Below are 19092 nucleotides of genomic sequence, written 5' to 3'. Positions count from 1 at the left end.
GAGGCCAGCTTGGGCTTAATGACCATGAAATGATTCATAGATTCACTAATTCATAGAATACCAGGTTGGAAGGGCCCTGAAGGATCATCCAGTCCAAACTGTCAGGGTAAGGATATAGTTTAAATGAGATGGACCAGCACCCTGTCAAGCTGGGGCCTTGAAGCTGTCTAATGTAGGAGAATTCACCACCTCTCTTGGGACTTTATTCCAATGGCTAACAGGTTGAACGGTAAAAAAAATTCAGGCATCCAGTCCGAATCTCCCCAGTAGCTACTTGTACCCTTTACCCCTTGTCTTTACCATGGGTAAAAAGGGATTCACCCTCCTCATGACAGCCACCCTTATGTACTTTCACAGTTATGAGGTCTCCCCTAAGCCTTCTCTTATCAAGGCTGAACAACGTCAGTTATCTCAGCCTTTCTTCATATGACAGGTCTTCCAGTCTTCTGATCACTCTTGTGGCACTTCTCTGGGCTCTTTCCAACCTGTTGTATAGCAGGGAGCAAAACTGTACAGTTTTCAAGGTGCAGCCTGACCAGCACTGAGCAGAGTGAAAGAATGAGATCTTTATTTCTGCTTGTGATACCCTTATTAATGCAACACAGCATCCTGTTGGCTTTCTTTGCCAATACTGTTCACTTATGTTGAGCTTTTTGTCCACCAGTGCTTCTCTCAAGCCAGGTGACTCCCAATCTGAGCTGCATTACTGGGTTTTGTGTTCCCAGGTGCAAGACCCTACACTTGGCCTCATTAAAATTCATACAGTTCCTTCTTGCACATTCAACCAGCTTGTCAAGATCTTCCGGGAGGGTGACTCTCCCTTCTGAGGTGTCAACTTCCCTACTTACTTTTGTGTTGTCAGCAAACTTCATCAAGGTGTTCTTAATTCCAATACCTAAATCATTAATGAAGATATTAGACACAGTTGGGCCCAATACTGATCCCTGGGAGATCCCACTACTGACATGTTTCCAGTTTGAGAAAACATTATTTATTATCACACTCTGGCTGCAGCCTATCAGCCTTTTCCCCACTCACCACATAGACCACTTGTCTAGGTTACAGCATGTCAGTTTCTCAAGGAGGAGGCTGTTGTGGAGGCAGGGAATTAATGTGGCTGAGTCAGGAATTTTATATTAAAATAGAATTATTTTATTTTCCCAAAAAACCATCCCCAAAACTATATACAGAAATTAATTTAGTTTTAATTAGCAGATTCAGTTCATTTGAGAAGATCTACAAGGATACCATAGGTAATTTGACTATTTTTGAAGTCAGAAGTTGGAAAAGGCTTGAGCTATTAAATGATAGCGTTTCCCACTTAATAATAAAGCTAAGCCAGAGTTACTCACAGGTGAGTCGGCAGGCTGAAAGAAGGGCAGTCCAGCTACTTGTCCCCTCATTCTCTTTAAGAGGCAGTCCGAGGGTTGTTAAGGCCTATTGAGCCTGCATAAAGGGTGCTAATGGTGGGAAGCCTCCTTCGGAGCAGAGCACCAGGGGCTCCTTCTGCAGAGTCTATCCAGGCAGGGGAGAACTCTAAGGTGAGCACGAACTCTCAGGTGGGAACCCCAAGGTGGGCAGCACCCCAATATTTATACCCTTCCTAGACAAAGAGCAGAGTTACCACTTCCTAGGCGTGAAGACCACAGCCAATCCCCAGCCTGATTCCAGCGCGGGCACTGCACGGGGCACCCCTCATGCCGGAAGAGCCCCTTGCCCCCCCACTTCATGCCTGCAGGGCGGGGACGGGACAGGACAGGACAGGTCTTTTCATGCTTTTTCCTCTCCCATTCAAGCCACAGAGAGAGAGGAATTTAGGGGTATACAGGACTCCAGGACAGAGGCTATGGGAGAATGTGTTCTCAGTCTTGGAGAGATCCAGATAGAATCATAGAATCAAACAGGTTGGAAGAGACCTCCAAGATCAGCCAGTCCAACCTATCAGCCAGCTCCATCCAGTCGACTAGACCATGGCACTAAGTGCCTCATCCAGGCTTTGCTTGAACACCTCCAGGGACGGTGACTCTACCACCTCCCTGGGCAGCCCATTCCAATGGCAAATCACTCTCTCTGTGAAGAACTTCCTCCTAACATCTAGCCTATACTTCCCCCAGCACAACCTGTGACTGTGTCCCCTTGTTCTGTTGGTGGTTGCATGGCAGAAGAGACCACTCCCCACCTGGCTACAACATCCCTTCAGGTAGTTGTAGACAGCAACAAGGTCACCCCTGAGCCTTCTCTTCTCCAGGCTAAAAAAACCCAGCTCCCTCAGCCTCTCCTCATAGGGTTTGTGTTCCAGGCCTTTCACCAGCTTTGCTGCCCTTCTCTGAACACATTCCAGCACCTCAACATCTTTCTTGAATTGAGGGGCCCAGAACTGGACACAGTACTCAAGGTGTGTTGCCTGACCAGTGCTGAGTACAGAGAAAGAATAACATTCCTCATCCTACTAGCCACACTATTCCTGATACAGGCCAGGACACCATTGCCTCCCTTGGCCACCTGGCCACACTGCTGGCTCATCTTCAGCCTATTATCTACCAGTACCCCCAGTTCCCTTTCCTCCTAGCTGCTCTCCAGCCACTCTGCCCCCAGCCTGTAGCGCTGCTTGGGGTTGTTGTGGCCAAAGTGCAGAATCCTGCACTTGGCCTTGTTAAATCTCATCCCATTGGCCTCTGCCCACCCATCCAGCCTGTCTAGATCCCTCTGCAGGGCTCTCCTACCTTCCAACAGATCAACACCTGCTCCTAGATTGGTGTCATCTGCAAACTTACTGATGCTGGACTCAATCCCCTCGTCCAGATCATCAATAAAGATATTGAACAGGACTGGTCCCAGCACTGATCCTTGGGGAACACCCCTAGTGACTGGCTGCCAACTGGATGTGGCACCATTCACCACCACTCTCTGGGCCCAGCCTTCCAGCCAGTTCTTAACCCATATCAGAGTGACTCTGCCCAAGCCACGAGTCATCAGCTTTGCCAGGAGCTTGTTGTGGCAGATGGTGCCAAAGGCTTTGCTGAAGTCCAGGTAGACTGCATCCACAGCCTTCCCCACATTCACCAGGTGGGTAACCAGATCATAAAAGAATATCAGGTTGGTTAGGTGGGACCTGCCCTTCCTAAACCATGCTGGTTGGGCCTGATCCCTTGGCCATCCTGTAGATGCTTTGAGATGGCACTCAAGACGACCTGTTCCATGACCTTGACTGGCACTGAGGTCAGACTGAGGGGTCTGTAGTTTTCTGGTTCCTCCTTCCAGCCCTTCTTGTGAATGGACATCACATTGGCCAGCTTCCAGTCTTTGGGAACCTCTCCAATGAGCCAGGACTGTTGATAAATGACTTGCCCCACATCATCTGTTATAGAAGGCAATCAGGTTTACAAGCGTGGCTTGCCCATGGTGAATCCATGTTAGCATTTCCCTGTCATCTTTGATTTACTTGTAATAGTTCCCAGGAGGATTTGCTGTGTAATTTTCCCAGGGATTGACATTAGGTTAATGGGTCTATAATTGCCTAGGTCCTCCTTGGAAACTGTTTTGTAGATAGGGGTGATATTAGCGTCCTTCCAGTCTTCAGGCACATCTCTTGACCTCCATGATTTCTCATATATTACAGAGAGTGGCCTTGCAACAACATTGGCCTGTTCCTTTAACACCCTCAGATGGTGTCTGGGCCCATCAATTTGTACAGGTCAAGCTCTTGTACTAGTAGACACACTGTCTCTTCCCTCATTGGTGGTGGTCTATCAGTTTGGATTGTTATTCCCATGACCTGGGATTCAGCAGTGCTGGTAAAGACAGAGGTGACAAAGGTGTTGAGGACCTATGCCTTTTCAGCATTGTTGGTGACTAGTTCAATTCACCTGCTTAATAGTGGGCCAACACTTTCCTTATGTTTCTGCTTATTTTTAACATAACTGAAGAAGCCTTGATTGAAGTTTTGGACATCTATGGGCAATTTTAATTCAAATTGAGCTTTTGTTTTCCTAACTGCATCTCTGCATACACTGGCAAAGCCCCTGCAACTTTCAATACTTTCGCATCTTTTATACATTTCTTTTTTGGTTCTAAGCAGACCCAGAACCTTGCAGTTAACCCAAGGTGGGTGTCTCTTACTCTGTCTACTTCCCTTTCTTTTGGAGTGGATAGAGTTCTCATTTCTTGGTGATGTAAGAAGGTGGGGCAGCAAAATCACTACCATATCTTTCTACAAAATCACTACAACACCTTGTAATGAGGACTCCAAAATTCAACTGCAGAGGAGAAGGACAGAAGGAGCTTTTCTGATAATTTCTCCTGCCCACTTACATTTACCTAGATTGTTATTATTGTTATACTTATTATCACAACTCAGAGGTGTTTGAGTTTGGACTGAGGAAAAACTGCTTTCCAACAGACAAACTTAGAGAACTTTTATCATAATTCCTTTTTTTCCCCCTTAGCTCTCAACTATTTAGGATGAAATGACATTGTCAGACATGGAATTAATTGAATTGCCAGTACTGCTTAAACTCTTTAAAACATTTCTACCCAAACAAGCTTTTTGCTAAAATAAGTTGAAATTTTCAGTTGTCTAGGCCAATTTTTGAACAGTAAGTAAATTGTATTTGTGTAGTGGGAGGCCTTGGTGCAGTGTCTTCTATTGCAATTTCTAATAAAAGGCTGATCGGCTTTGGCACATTATGAGAATATAAAAAACCCCTTTCTAATAAGGATTTTAAAATATGTTCTGCTCCAAAACCACCTGGTGCATATTGTACCTCCCAGCACTGCATTCATACTGGGGCAGCAAAGACTGGTAGACAGATTAAAAAATGCAATCTCTGGATAAAAGACACAAGCTGTCTGATGTAAACCAACACAGAAATTGCCACACAGTTTTAATGTACCTTGGGAAGGATCCACAGTGTTTATCAAAGCACAACTCACACTGATTTAGTGTCTAAAACTGATACACTTGGTCTTTAGGTTGGTGTAGGTTATGCTTGTGAAAAACAGCATGGAAACATTGCTTTTTTTCCTACACTAAATTAATTTTGTAGGAAGAGCATTGTTGTGAGCAGTATGGGCTGCAGAGGCACAACTGCCCTTGGAGTAAAAGCAGATACATAACTCCGTGGCAGCAGAAAAAAAAAAGAGATTTACTGGTACTAAGCAAAAGATCATCTAATGATGTAATTCAGTTTTTATTTGGATGATATATTTAGAGTTTATGTATTTTGACCTTTCTCTGAAAGACCTTAAGCAGTTCCACACCTCCAAAAGGCTCACTCATCTCTGTTTAGTAGCTTTCAGAAATAGCATATAGCCTTTTCCTACATAGCCATCGCTTAGTTTTCATTTTTCTCATATGAGACATTCTTAATGAATTGGCATCTGACATTGTTTTCCTTGTCAATTAGGTTTGTACATTGTGAAAAAACTTTGCTTGCAAGAAATTCCTAGCATATTTCTTCTTGTTTCTTAGTCAAAGTAACTCATACAAGAACAGTTCCGTAGATTCACAGGTAGTTAACTGGAGCACAGAATGAATGATTATTAATAAAAACAGGGTGATTTCTCAGTATCTAAAATTTGTGGTGTTGTTTAATAAAGGAAAGCCCAGGATAAATTACTGGTAGCTACATTCAGCATGTCAAACAAGAGAGAAAACTCAACTGATTACAAATTCTGGTTTAGGTTATTACAGAGTTAATGTAAGAAAACTATTGGCTCAGGAGTTTTTTGTTAGTCAGCACTGGTGTATAACTGCTGAGTTTTCTATATACTTGATGAAAATAATCAGGAGCATTAAACTTCAATGAGCTGTTCTTGAGGCATGGATATGCTGAGGAAGTAGCTGGGAAGAGGCAGGGCAGTATGAACTTAAGCAGCTTTGGCTTTTTAGGGTTGTGGCCATTTGAGCTGATTCTCTAGCTCAGACATAGGGGAAAGATGAACACTCCAGGGATAGGCCACATAATGGCAACAATAGATAAATTAATATAATTTCATTGGAGCATCAAGAGCTTAATGTCTAGAAGCACAGCTTGTTCTCCCCCTTCTCCTACTGGCTTCTGCTGCTTCAGCTGCGCCTATCTTCCCCGGCTGCTGTTTTGGCTGCTGCTGCTTCTGCTGCTTCACCGCCGCTTGACCCCTCCCCCATCTCCCTTAAGGTTATTGTATTTTTTTTTCCTTCCTTCTCTAGTTATTATCTCTCTTTACATTGTTATACTATAAGAAATACAATTTCATCTTTCCCTGACTTTCAAAAAAAAGGGTCTGTGTTGTGGTGAGTTTATTTCTCCCCGGGGGAGGGATCTGCCCTAACCCGGGACAAGGGTGAACTGTGAAAAGCAATAACGTATAAAGAGCAAAGTAAGCAAGCTGAGCATCTTATAAGAGTACTGTCAAATGGAGAAAATCTGCCAGATCATGCACAGAAACAAAACCAGCTGGATCAGGCAGGAACCAGCCACAGCAGTGGAGGTGAACTTAGGTAATGCAAAAAGAAGAGTGGGCAAAAAGATTGTTGTATTACATGATCACAGGATGTTAGGAATTGGAAGGGACCTAAAAAATTAGGCAAAAGAGTAAAAGGGTTAAAACAACCAATGAACAGCCTTAAACTGATTTTGAAGTTAGAAGGTAACTTTAACAATAAATAAAAGGTATTTAAGGTAAACAAAGGTAAGGGAATAAATACAGATGTATATACAAAACCAGGTTGGATGGCAGTGGGGTCTCTGCATTGAGATGGATTGTCCTTGGATGCAGGCCCCAACACAAGGTAGCAGGTCTGCCCACGTGGTTAGGCCAGCCATGTGGTTAGCAGGAACAGCAGCAGCAAGGGTATGTTGCAAAGGTGAAGACAGGAGCAAGAAAGAGTCAGCAAAAACTGGACTGCCTTTTAAATAGGGTTGTGGACAAGAAGTGGGATAAACTTTGACCTTGGGGGTCCTCCTTGCAGGAGGGGCCAGGTTTCCCTGCCCACCTGGGGGTCAGATTTCCAGACCACACCTGCACCCCAGATGGGCTTAATCTGGAACATTGCCCAACTCTCCAGTCTGTCCAAGTCTAACTGAATGGCCACACGGCCTTCAGGTTTGTCAGCCAAGCCTCCAAGTTTGGTGTTCTGTTGCCTAATAGTCTGTCATCATAACTAGTCTTTCCACACTCCTCTCTTCAGTAGTCATACTATGCTCTTGGTATAACTGACCTGTTGGAAGATAGTGAAGGGGAAAAGAATCCAGCTGCCCTAGTTAATGGGACGTTGACCATGAGCCAGCAATGTGCACTTGTGAGCAGGAAGGCCAATGCCGTTCTGGGGTGTATTAAAAGGGGTGTGGCTAATAGGTTGAGACAAGTTCTCCTGCCCCTTTACTCTGCCATGGTGAGTCTTCACCTGGAGTACTGTGTCCAGTTCTGGACAGCCCAGTTCAAGAGGGACATAGAACTGCTTGACAGAGTCCAGCACAGAGCCATGAAGTTGATTAAAGGAATAGTGTATCTCATTTACAAGGAGAGTCTGAGGGAGCTGGGGCTCTTTAGCTTGAATGAGACTGAGGAGAGACCTCATTAATGTTTATAAATATGTAAGGGGTGAGTGCCAAGAGGATGAAGCCAGGCTCTCCTTGGTGATGCCTGATGACAGAACAAGGGGCAATGGATGGAAGTTGAGGCACAGGAATTTTCAAGTAAATATGAGGAGGATTTTTTTCACTGGAATAGGCTGCCCAGGGGGGTTGTGGAGTCTCCCTCTCTAGAGATATTCAAAACCCACTTGGACATGTTCTTGTGTGATCTGGTCTAGGTGATCCTGCCCTAGATAAGATGAGATAACATGATAAGATGATCTTTCAAGGTCCCTTCCAGCTCCTGACATTCTGTGATTCTGTAAACTGCTGGGGCTTTAGCCTCTTCCCCCTCAGCATAGGGAGCTGCAGCCACTCTTGAATGATGCAGTTTGACCCTGAGACACTTTTGACACTTTTTTTTTTTTTTTTAAATCCTGGGGTTCTCTTATGTAAATTATGACTTATTCCCAAAGCTTTAATTTGTAATCCAAATGCCATAATAAGCAGGAGCCTCCTGCCCTGGAGTCCTGTATACCCCTAAATTCCTCTCCCTCTGTGGCTTGAATGGGAGAGGAAAAGGTGCAAAAAGACCTGTCTCCCCCCCCCTGCCCTGCAGGCATGAAGAGGGGGTGAACAAGGGGCCCTTCTGGCATGAGGGGTGCCCTGTGCAGTGCCTGCGCTGGAATCAGGCTGTAATTGGCTGTGGTCTTCACGCTTAGGAAGTGGTAACTATGCTCTTTGTCTAGGGAGGGTATAAATATTGGGGGACTTCCCACTCTTGGGTTTCCTGCCTTGGAGTTTGTTCCCGCCTTAGAGATCGTGCCTGCCTGAGCATTCGTGACCGCCTGAGACTTCCCCCCCTGCCTGGATACATTCTACAGAAAGAGCCCAGCACTCAGCTCTGAAGGACGGCTTCACCCATTAGCGCCCTTTGTGCACCTGAATATCTCTTAACGATGCTCTTAAGGACGGCATCAGAAGAGAGTGAGAGGACAGGCCGCTGGATCAAGTCAGCCTGACTGTGAGTCATTTCGGCTCAGCTTTATTATTAAGTGGGAAAGGCTATTCATTTAATAGCTCAACAAGACTTTTCCAACTTCTGACTTCCAAAATAGTAAAATTATCTATGGTATCCTGTAAATTTTCTCAAACAAACTGAATCTGTTAATTGAAACTAAATTAATTTCTGTATATAATTTTGGGGGGCAGCTTTTCGGGACAATAAAATAACTCTATTTCTATATAAATCCCTGACTCGGCCACATTAATTCCCTGCCTCCACAACAGTAATGGCGCAGCAAAAGCAGAGCAGTTCAATAGTAGAATTTCTACATGAGAAAGGATACCTAATCACAGGACCTGATTCAATTTGGGCTCAGCAAAATTGTAAAACTCTGGAAAAAATCCTGGAGAAATTAGCTGAGAGTCCTGGCTCTGTGATTAATGAGTCTGCAACAGAATTTTACACTGTTGTTTTGGGTTTAGTGGTGACCCAGGCTCAGGTTGAATTTGAAAATTATGAGAAAATAATTCAGGCCTTGGAAAAGGATTAGAGGAAAAGGCAAGGAGCCAAAATATCTGGGAGAACATGTTGGCACAGACAAAGAGCCTTACCGAGGCTTTGAGAACCCAGGCAAAAGAAAGACTTGTAATGTCTTCAAATGCCAGGTCATCAGCCCCCCCTCTGCATATGAACTGAGTGATTTGCAACTGTGGGAACTGGGGAGAAAAGCAGAGAGTGTCCTGAGGGACAAGTTGGGGGAAGGGAATTCTCCAAAGTCAGGCAGGAGAGACGCTGCTACTGACTCAGGGAATATTGTTGTGTCTGTCTCTGTGCGTCAAAAAGCTACAAAGCCGCACAGAAAGCCTGGCCCCAACTGGACTCTCCTGTAGCTAGCAGGGAAGAGAGCTCTGGTGAGGAGGACACCATGGGGCAAAAACAGTGCTGCCTGTAATAAAGACTCAGACCTTGAAGCGCAGAAAACATGGTGTGGGTACTACCATTGCCAAAAAGCAGTACACAGACACAGAGCTCAGTGACCTGCAGATCAAATATGTGAGAGAGCCAGGTGACTCCATGGCAGAGTATATCTACAGAGTCTCTCGAGCTGGCAGGGACAAAGTCCTTGTAGACTCCAAGGAAGCAGCCGGAGACTGGGAGGATGATGTGTTCCTGGTGCGTGAACCTGAGGGGACGCACAGCCTCACCGCCTGGATAGCTTACTAGGGAAGCAGCTTTTGTCCAGCCTACTGGGGAGAGCCGACGGAACTGAGGGTCACCAGCTCCTCTGAACTCATCACAGCTCTCCGCAGACTCGCTTGTGTGTAGGCTATATATGATAAGGGAGAATATGACTGCCCTTTGAATGCTCCTGTAGACCCAGAGATACTGCACCCTATTATGAGGGGTTTGACAGCAAGCCTGCAAATTCCAGCAATGAAAAATATAGAGAAAATTCAAAGGGCGATTGCAAAAAATACAGAGGACAATGCCAAAGAACATGTAATGACTTGGGCTGAACTGTTAACTGACTTAAATGTTCACGGGCTCCAGTTTGGGTTTGGGTCTCCTGAAGACAAAAGGTCTGGGGAGAGATGATCTGGTGCTTCTCCCACAGAAAAATCCGGGATCCTGTGCAGACAGGTCCAGTCAGTAAAGGACTCCATCCCCAGGGGGACAGGTCCTGCAAACTTCTCCCCAAGACGTAGGGGAGACCAACAGAGTGACTGGAGTTCCAGAGAGCTGAATGCTCCGAGAGATAGATGGTATAAACAAGCCATATGTGGTGGTTTGGCTGCTATCCGCCCCCCTCACACTTTAAGAAATGCCCCAGCTAACTCAGATGGGCTCTGGGAATATAAATAAAGCGCTATTTATTTACAGCTAGCACAATATACAAGCAGTTATTTACAATATATACAGAAATATACAAAAATATACAAGGTAAAAAACAATGCAGAAGCACAACTCCCCTCCCAGAAACCTGAGTCCCCAGGAGTGGCTCTCAACCACCCCAGCACCTCCCCCTGCCCCTCTCAACCTTACCCTAATCCTGAGAAAGAAAAGAGGTGCAGCCAAGAGGTTAAGGAGCAAGGTTAGTGGCAGTGAGGTTAGGAAGATGTAGTTCAGTCTGAAGCCAAAAGCAGAGTGAGAAAATGGTGAATGTTATCTAATGTTTACCCTTCTTGTTCCCATAGTTCTCAGCGAGACTGTGAGAGAAGGAGACAAAGTCATTATTTTCCTTTTTCAGACAATTTTCTAGTTCTTTTCACCAAAACATTCTAGCCAACTTCAAACTAGCACAATCCACCCCTGTCTACTTCGCTCAGAGTATCACTGAGAATTATCTGATCTAATCTAAACCAATATTTACACTAATGAACATTACAAGTTCAGTTCACACTTCATTCCAGCTATCTCAGATATAGGTGATTCAAAAGCTCAGAACAGTTTGTCTCCTCACAGATGAGATGATAACAGAGACTCCCAGGTGACATTGGGTTCGTGCTCACGTACTGTAGATCCTTTCAGTGTTGGACGCCAATGGTGCCTAGAACAGAAAACTCCTAACAGCTTGTATTATACACTCTGAATTTAAACTCTCTCAGCTAAGGTTAGATTTCTCTGTGGAATACACTGGATTTCACCATTCTCCTGCATTACCCAGTAGGTGTGACCAGCACCTTCAGCAGATACCACCCCTCGGACAGGTTTCCCTTCGCCCGAAGGAGAAAATACCCAAACAGTTTTCCCTAACAGGTTCTTCTCACGTACAACAGGAACTTTATCACTGTCTACTGTTTGGACCAAATCTGATTGTGCAGGTCCTGCTCTGTTTACTGAACCTCTACTATTTACCAGCCAGGTAGCTTGTGCTAAATGTTTGTCCCAGTTTTTCAGAGTTCCACCCCCCATGGCTTTTAGGGTGGTTTTCAGCAAACCGTTGTAGCGCTCAATCTTCCCTGAAGGAAGTGTATAGTAGGGTATGTGATAGATCCATTCAATACCATGCTCTTTGGCCCAGTTTTTCACAAGATTGTTCGTGAAATGAGTGCCATTGTCTGACTTGATTCTTTCTGGAGTTCCATGTCTCCACATGATTTGTCTCTCCAAACCAAGAATGGTGTTACGTGCAGTTGCATGTGGAACTGGATAGGTTTCCAGCCATCCAGTGCTGGCTTCTACCATCATTAGCATATACTGCTTGCCAGAATGAGATCGAGGTAAAGTGATGTAGTCAATCTGCCGCACTTCACCATACTTGTACTTTGACCATCTCTCACCATACCATAAGGGCTTGATTCGCTTAGCCTGCTTAATAGCAGCACAAATGTCACAGTCATAGATGACTTGGGTGATAGCGTCCATGGACAAGTCAACTGAACTGTCGCGTGCCCATCGGTATGTTGCATCTCTGCCTTGATGTCCAGATGAGTCATGGGCCCACCGAGCTAAGAACAGGTCAGCTCGGTGTTTCCAATCAAGGTCAAAATCTAAGTTAGTATCAACTTGAGAAATCTTAGCAGCTTGGTCTGCCTGCTGGTTATGTTGATGTTCCTCAGTAGCTCTATTCTTAGGCATGTGTGCGTCTACGTGCCGCACCTTCAGTGGAATTCTCTCCAGCTGTACATCAATGTCCTGCCAAAGATCAGCACACCAAATAGGCTTTCTTTTCCTCTGCCAACCATGCTTCTTCCAGTCCTTTAGTCAACCCCATAGAGCATTGGCTACCATCCATGAGTCGGTGTAGAGGTAAAGGATAGGCCAATTCTCACATTCAGCCACATCAAGAGCAAGTTGAACAGCTTTTTACCTCAGAGAACTGACTGGATTCTCCTTTGCCATCTCTCGCTTCGGTAACTCTCCTGGTAGGACTCCAGACTGCTGACTTCCACCTTCGCTTGTTCCCAACAAGACGACAGGAACCATCTGTGAGCAAAGCATATTTCATTTCCTGATCAGAGAGATCACCATAGGGAGGAGCTTCCTCAGCACGAGTTATTTTCTCCTCTGGAGGTTTCGAACAGTCTGTGCCTTCCGGCCAGTTGGTAATCACCTCCACCAGACCAGGTCGGTCAAGATTACCCATTCATGCTCGTTGGGTTATCAAAGCCATCCATTTAGACCAGGTTGCATCTGTGGCGTGATGCGGTGATGAACCTTTGCCTTTGAACATCCAGTTTAGAACTGGCAGTCTAGGAGCTAACAGCAACTGTGACTCAGTTCCAATTACTTCAGAACATGCTTTCACTCCTTCATAGGCTGCTAGTATCTATTTCTCTGTTGCAGCGTAATTTTTCTCTGAACATCTGTAGCCACATGCCCAGAAACCAAGTGGACGACCACGTGTCTCATTTGGAGCTTTCTGCCAAAGGCTCCAAGTTGGACCATTGTCACTGGCAGCCGTGTACAGAATGTTCTTAATGTCCAGACCAGATCGCACAGGTCCCAAGCCCACTGCATGGACTATTTCTTGCTTAATCTGATCAAAGGCTGCTTGGTGTTCAAGTCCCCACTCAAAATTGTTTCTCTTATGAGTCACATCATGCAGAGGTTTGACAATCTGACTGAAACCAGGAATGTGTAGTCTCCAAAATCCCACCACACCTAAGAAAGAAAGGGCTTCCTTATTACTGGTGGGAACTGCCATGGTAGAGACTTTGTTAATCACATCCTGAGGAATGTGACGGCGACCATCCTGCCATCACACTCCCAGAAACTGAATCTCTCTGGCAGGTCCTTTGACCTTGTCTCTCTTAATGGCAAAACCTGCTTGCAACAGAATGTCAATGATTTTGTTACCTTTCTCGAAGACTTCCTTAGCAGTTTGGCCCCACACAATGATGTCGTCGATGTACTGGATGTGCTCTGGAGCTTTACCTTTCTCCAGTGCATTGTGGATGACTGAGTGACAGATGGTTGAGCTGTGTTTCCACCCCTGAGGCAAACGATTGAACTGGTACGAGATTCCTCTCCAGGTGAATGCAAACTGAGGCCTGCACTCCTTTGCTATGGGAATAGAGAAGAAAGCATTAGCAATGTCTATGGTAGCATACCATTTAGCCTCCTTCGATTCCAGCTCGTACTGGAGTTCCAGCATGTCCGGCACAGCTGCGCTCATGGGTGGCGTCACCTCGTTGAGGGCACGAAGTCTACTGTCAGTCTCCAGTCGCCATTCAGTTTACGCACAGGCCAGATGGGACTGTTGAAAGATGAATGAGCTTTCTCGATGACAGCCTGACTCTCCAGTTTACGAATCAGCTGATGAATGGGCAACAAAGAGTCACAGTTAGTTCTGGACTGCCTGTGGTGCACAGTTTGAGTTGCAATTGGCACTTCCAGATCCTCTATGTCATGATGTCCCACAACTGCAAATTCATCAGAAAGTTCAGGTCTAATGGACAATTTCAATTTACCATCCTCAATCTCTACAGATGCTATTCCAAAAGCCCATTTGTGACCCTTAGGATCTTTGAAACAACCTTGTCTCAAAAAGTCAATTCCCAAAATGCAAGGCGCATCAGGACCAGTTACAATAGTATGTGTCTTCCACTCTTTACCAGTTAAACTGATCTCAGCCTGTATCTTAGTTAACTCTTGAGATCCACCAGTGACTCCAAAGATAGATATGGACTCTGTCCCTTTGCAATTGGATGGCAACAAAGTACACTGAGCACCTGTGTCAACTAAAGCCCTGTATTTCCGAACTTTTGAACTGCCAGGCCACCTAATGAATACATTCCAATAGATTCGGTTCTCTCCACTATCCCTTTCCTCCTCCTGGCTGGAGGCAGGGCACCCCTAATGCTGAACATGGCATGTAGGGTGTACACAATGATTGGTGTTGTTGTGACTGCAATTGCAGTTGCTCTGGGGAGCTTAAGAAGTGACAGCTACTTTTCTGGCATTGGCAACAATGCCTCTGTTTCTGCCACTCTGCAGTTCCCTGACTCTCTCTGAAAGAGCTGAAGTAGGTTTACCATCCCATTTGTTCATGTTCTCACCGTATGTGTCACGCAGAAGTATCCACGCACGTGATTGCTGATGTCTAGGTGGAATTTGTTTCCTCCTGGGCTGGAATTGCCTTGCAGGAGGTGGGCGTCTGTTCCTAACTGCAGAAACATGCACCCATTCAGATGATGCAGGAATGGTATCACTTACCAAATTGGAAATTGAGGTTTTAAGGTCCTCCTTCGGTTCTTTCGTGCTGTCTTTGATGCCATCCTTTATCTCTGTACCTAGAGTTTTTATGGCAGAGACTAGGCCAGAATGTGACAAGCTGTCCTCTACCTGCCTAAGCTGATCAATGAACTCACCAACAGCGAAAGACCTTCCATTATCACTCCTTGATAGAAACTTGCTGGCCAAGATGTTAGCATAGGATGAAGGAGCAAGCTTAATAAGCTTCTTCAGGAGACCTGTTCCAAGAGGAATGTCATCAGGCTCATGAGTGCCATGATCTCCATAAAGCACTTCCTTCACAGCAAACTCCTTCAGAAGCTTAATTCCCTGCTCAATGGTGTTCCACTTCTTGGCAGCCCATGACAGATCATCTCGGGAAGGATATCTCATAGCCACAGCCAATAGAAGACATGTCCACAAGCTAACCCTACCAAGAGGACTTGCTAGGTATTTGTCCACTCCACTCTCCTTAGTAAGTGGTCCCAGATGCTTGGCAGACTTATCTCCTACCTGCAAGGCATTAGCACCAATGCTACGGCATCTCACTAGCCAGCTTAGGATTGGTTCATCTGATTCCCTTGAGTATTCCTTTCTAACTTCCCTGACCTCTCTGAGAGGATCATTGGAGTCCTGGATGTCATCGTCCTCCTCTTCCTCCTGCTGACCTGGTTGTCCGTGTCCTAGAAACAGAACCTTTCTCATAGCACTCTTAAACTCATTGGAACCATCCTCTCTCTTGGCAGCCAACCTCACGGCGCTCTTCTCATTTGAGTATTGGGATCTCAGCACATTTGCGAGGTCTCGCAGACTACATGCTTCCTCTTCCTCCTCTTGCTCACCAGAGGTCCCCTGTCTTACATCCTCCTGTGAACCACACTTTGTCAAAAATTGTGTCTTGGCTTTTGCCTTAGCAGGTGCCAAAAATGCCTGCACAGCAACAGACTTGGATGTGTCTGCTGGAGGGTTTGAATCATTGAGGGTCTGGCCTGAAGTCTGTGAGTTCAGATCTGCCTTAGATCTAACAGGGTTCTGGTCTGCTGGATGGGGATTTGAACTGGCTGAGCTGGTGTTATCAGTAACATTCTGATTTTGAGCCTGTACTCCTTGGACGCCTGCCAAACCTGGCGCATTGTTAATGTTATTGTTCCCACCAGGAACATTGGCAGCCTTCCAAAGAGGAGGGTGCAGAGACTGGCTGGGGGGAAGGGAGTTGATGAGAAACTGTTACTGAATTTGGTTTTGAGACAGACACTTTCAACACAGACATTTTCTTAGTTTTGGCAAGTACTGCATTCAAATTTTTCACACATAATGCCAAAATTAATATGAAAATTAAACCCATAAGACATAGATTGAAAATTGATAATAGAAACACAGTTTTACATGAGCAACCACCTAAACAAACATCTGGCATCCCAGTTCTGGGGTGAATTACCCTCATGATGGCTGTCGATAAAGCAGTATCTTTATTGCTTGTAATATTATTGATAAGTGCCCCTGTAATGTTACTGGTAAGATTTTCAGTGACATTAAAACCAGTATAACCAAGAATAAAATCACCCCAAGACCAGAAAATGCTTCAAAGTTTAGCTTTGACCTTCTTAAAAACTACATGAAGCAAGAAATAACCAATTTGGTCTTTGATCCAATTGTACACAAAGAAACAGCAAACAGGCCACATAATAGCCCCTACCAAGTACGATAGCTGCTTTATTAGCTTCATTCTGATTCCCAGAGTTAATTAACAGTCACTCAAATGAATTAGCCCCACGTTGGTGAAGTCAAATAAAAGATGTGGTGGTTTGGCTGCTATCTGCCCCCCTCACACTTTAAGAAATGCCCCAGCTCAGACGGGCTCTGGGAATATAAATGAAGCGCTATTTATTTACAGCTAGCACAATATACAAGCAGTTATTTACAATATATACAGAAATATACAAAAATATACAAGGTAAAAAACAATGCAGAAGCATAACTCCCCTCCCAGAAACCTGAGTCCCCAGGAGTGGCTCTCAACCACCCCAGCACCTCCCCCTGCCCCTCTCAACCTTACCCTAATCCTGAGAAAGAAAAGAGGTGCAGCCAAGAGGTTAAGGAGCAAGGTTAGTGGCAGTGAGGTTAGGAAGATGTAGTTCAGTCTGAAGCCAAAAGCAGAGTGAGAAAATGGTGAATGTTATCTAATGTTTACCCTTCTTGTTCCCATAGTTCTCAGCGAGACTGTGAGAGAAGGAGACAAAGTCATTGTTTTCCTTTTTCAGCCAATTTTCTAGTTGTTCTTAACCCTTTCTCATCTCCCAGACGGAAGGCAAAACACTAAATTATTGTAATAGTGGCTCAGGCAGCTTTTAATGGTCAGCAATCATGAGGAGAGCTACAGAAGCCCCCAGAATTAAGACCTGCTGCCTAGGTGAGCCACCTGTGGTCACTGACCATCTGCCCCAGTACAAAGGGCCAACCCAGGCTACTTAAATTACCCTCTATAGGGGTGGTGCCAATTACACTGGGTAAACCCATAGGCTTATATGCCTGGGAAGCCCTAGATGCAAATGGAAAAGGCCACCGCATCAGTGCACGGTGGATCATCCCCAATAATGTATTGTTAAGCCTGGCCTTTATAGGCCAAGGCAAGTTTTGTCTCCCTACAGGTTAAGGTCAAAGCCAAGGACCAGTTCCTGACCGGCACCTGGGAAAGGGAGAACCAGTTACACAAGAGATGGAGGCATATCACCGGGGTGGCCAGTGGATGATGGCATCAGGAGCGTGACCTCCAGCCATGGAGTCTGAGCACCTATAGGGCTCTGCCATGAACTTTGTTGCTCTACCAGGAACAAAGCAATTGACTACTCAAATTGACTGTGTAGCTTTAAGTATTGTTAAATATTGTTGGGGCCATTAATGTGTTGTTGTATATTGTTAATGTTGGAAAGGCCAAGCTATATATTTAAACAGGTCGCAGCATACTAAATTGCAAGGGGCATCATGTACCACTCTCAATTTCTAGACAAAGATGCTCATTACCACCAGGGTGGGAATGTTCTGGAGTCCTGTATACCCCTAAATTCCTCTCCCTGTGTGGCTTGAATGGGAGAGGAAAAGGTGCAAAAAGACCTGTCTCCCCCCCTGCCCTACAGGCATGAAGGGGGGGTGAACAATGGGGCCTTCTGGCACGAGGGGTACCCCGTGCAGTGCCCACGCTGGAATCGGGCTGGAGATTGGCTGTGGTCTTTGCAACTGGGAAGTGGTAACTCTGTTCTTTGTCTAGGGAGGGTATAAATATTGGGGGACTTCCCGCTCTTGGGGGTCCCGCCTTGGATTTCATTCCCACCTTAGAGATCGTGCCTGCCTGAGACTTCCCCCACCACCACCTGGATAGATTCTACAGAAAGAACCTAGCACTCTGCTCCGAAGGGAAGAATGGCTTCACCCATTAGTGCCCTTTGTGCACCTGAATACCTCTTAACGATGCTCTTAACAATGGCATCAGAAGAGAGCGAGAGGACAAGCTGCTGGATCAAGTCTGCCCGTTCAAGTTATTTTGGCTCAGCTTTATTAAGTGGGAAAGGCCATTCATTTAATAGCTTAACAAGCCTTTTCCAACTTCTGACTTCCAAAATAGTAAAATTATCTATGGTATCCTGTAGATTTTCTCAAAAGAACTGAATCTGTTAATTGAAACTAAATTAATTTCTGCATATAGTTTTGGGGGCGGGTTTTGGGGGAAATAAAATATCTCTATTTTTATATAAATCCCTGACTCAGCCACATTAATTCCCTGCCTCCACAACACCTCCATGGTAAAAGTCTGTGCTGTGTGACAGAGCCAAGAGAGAAGGCAAGGCATAGCTGGGGATAGACCTAGTCTCCAGTCCTGGGAAGACACTTCTAGACTGAGTGCTAGCACCAGAACATTGCCTAGGCTAGGGTAATTCATCATGCAAGGAGTTTGATTACTGGATTTGCCTGAAGCAGGAGGTGATAGAGCAAGATGTGGTAGAAATGACCATATTGGTAATTCACTAAAAGCAAGAGAGTTCTTGCTGCAGGAGGATGGCTATGCCTTCTGTTATGAAGGGGAAATTAATTAATGAGAGATGATATTTTCCCAAAAATTAATTTTTTATATTCAGAATTCTCACCACCCCTGACCACTAATTTTAATAATATTTTGGTTCTTACACAGTCATGGAAACATTCTATAGATAATTTCTAAATCTAGTGATAACCAGCAAAAAATATGTAAACACTAATTGAACTGGAAGATTTTCTGTGGTCAAATGCCACTTGCAGTCAATATAATGCTTGCCCACTAGATGGATTCAAGGAGCTCTTTTTGCTAACGGCAGAAGGCAA

The 19092-nt window shown here is 45.1% G+C and overlaps 1 long non-coding RNA gene across 1 annotated transcript in view; it reads right to left on the bottom strand.

The window, feature by feature from the left end:
- Nucleotides 1-19092, bottom strand: part of LOC135178785 (uncharacterized) — a 72471-nt gene that overhangs the window by 39766 nt on the left and 13613 nt on the right. The window lies entirely within an intron of this gene.

Source organism: Pogoniulus pusillus, chromosome 10 (genome assembly GCF_015220805.1).
Source record: "Pogoniulus pusillus isolate bPogPus1 chromosome 10, bPogPus1.pri, whole genome shotgun sequence".
Taxonomy (NCBI): Eukaryota; Metazoa; Chordata; class Aves; order Piciformes; family Lybiidae; genus Pogoniulus; species Pogoniulus pusillus.
The sequence above is the reverse complement of the archived record's forward strand: the minus strand, read 5'-3'. Positions and strand labels throughout refer to the sequence as shown.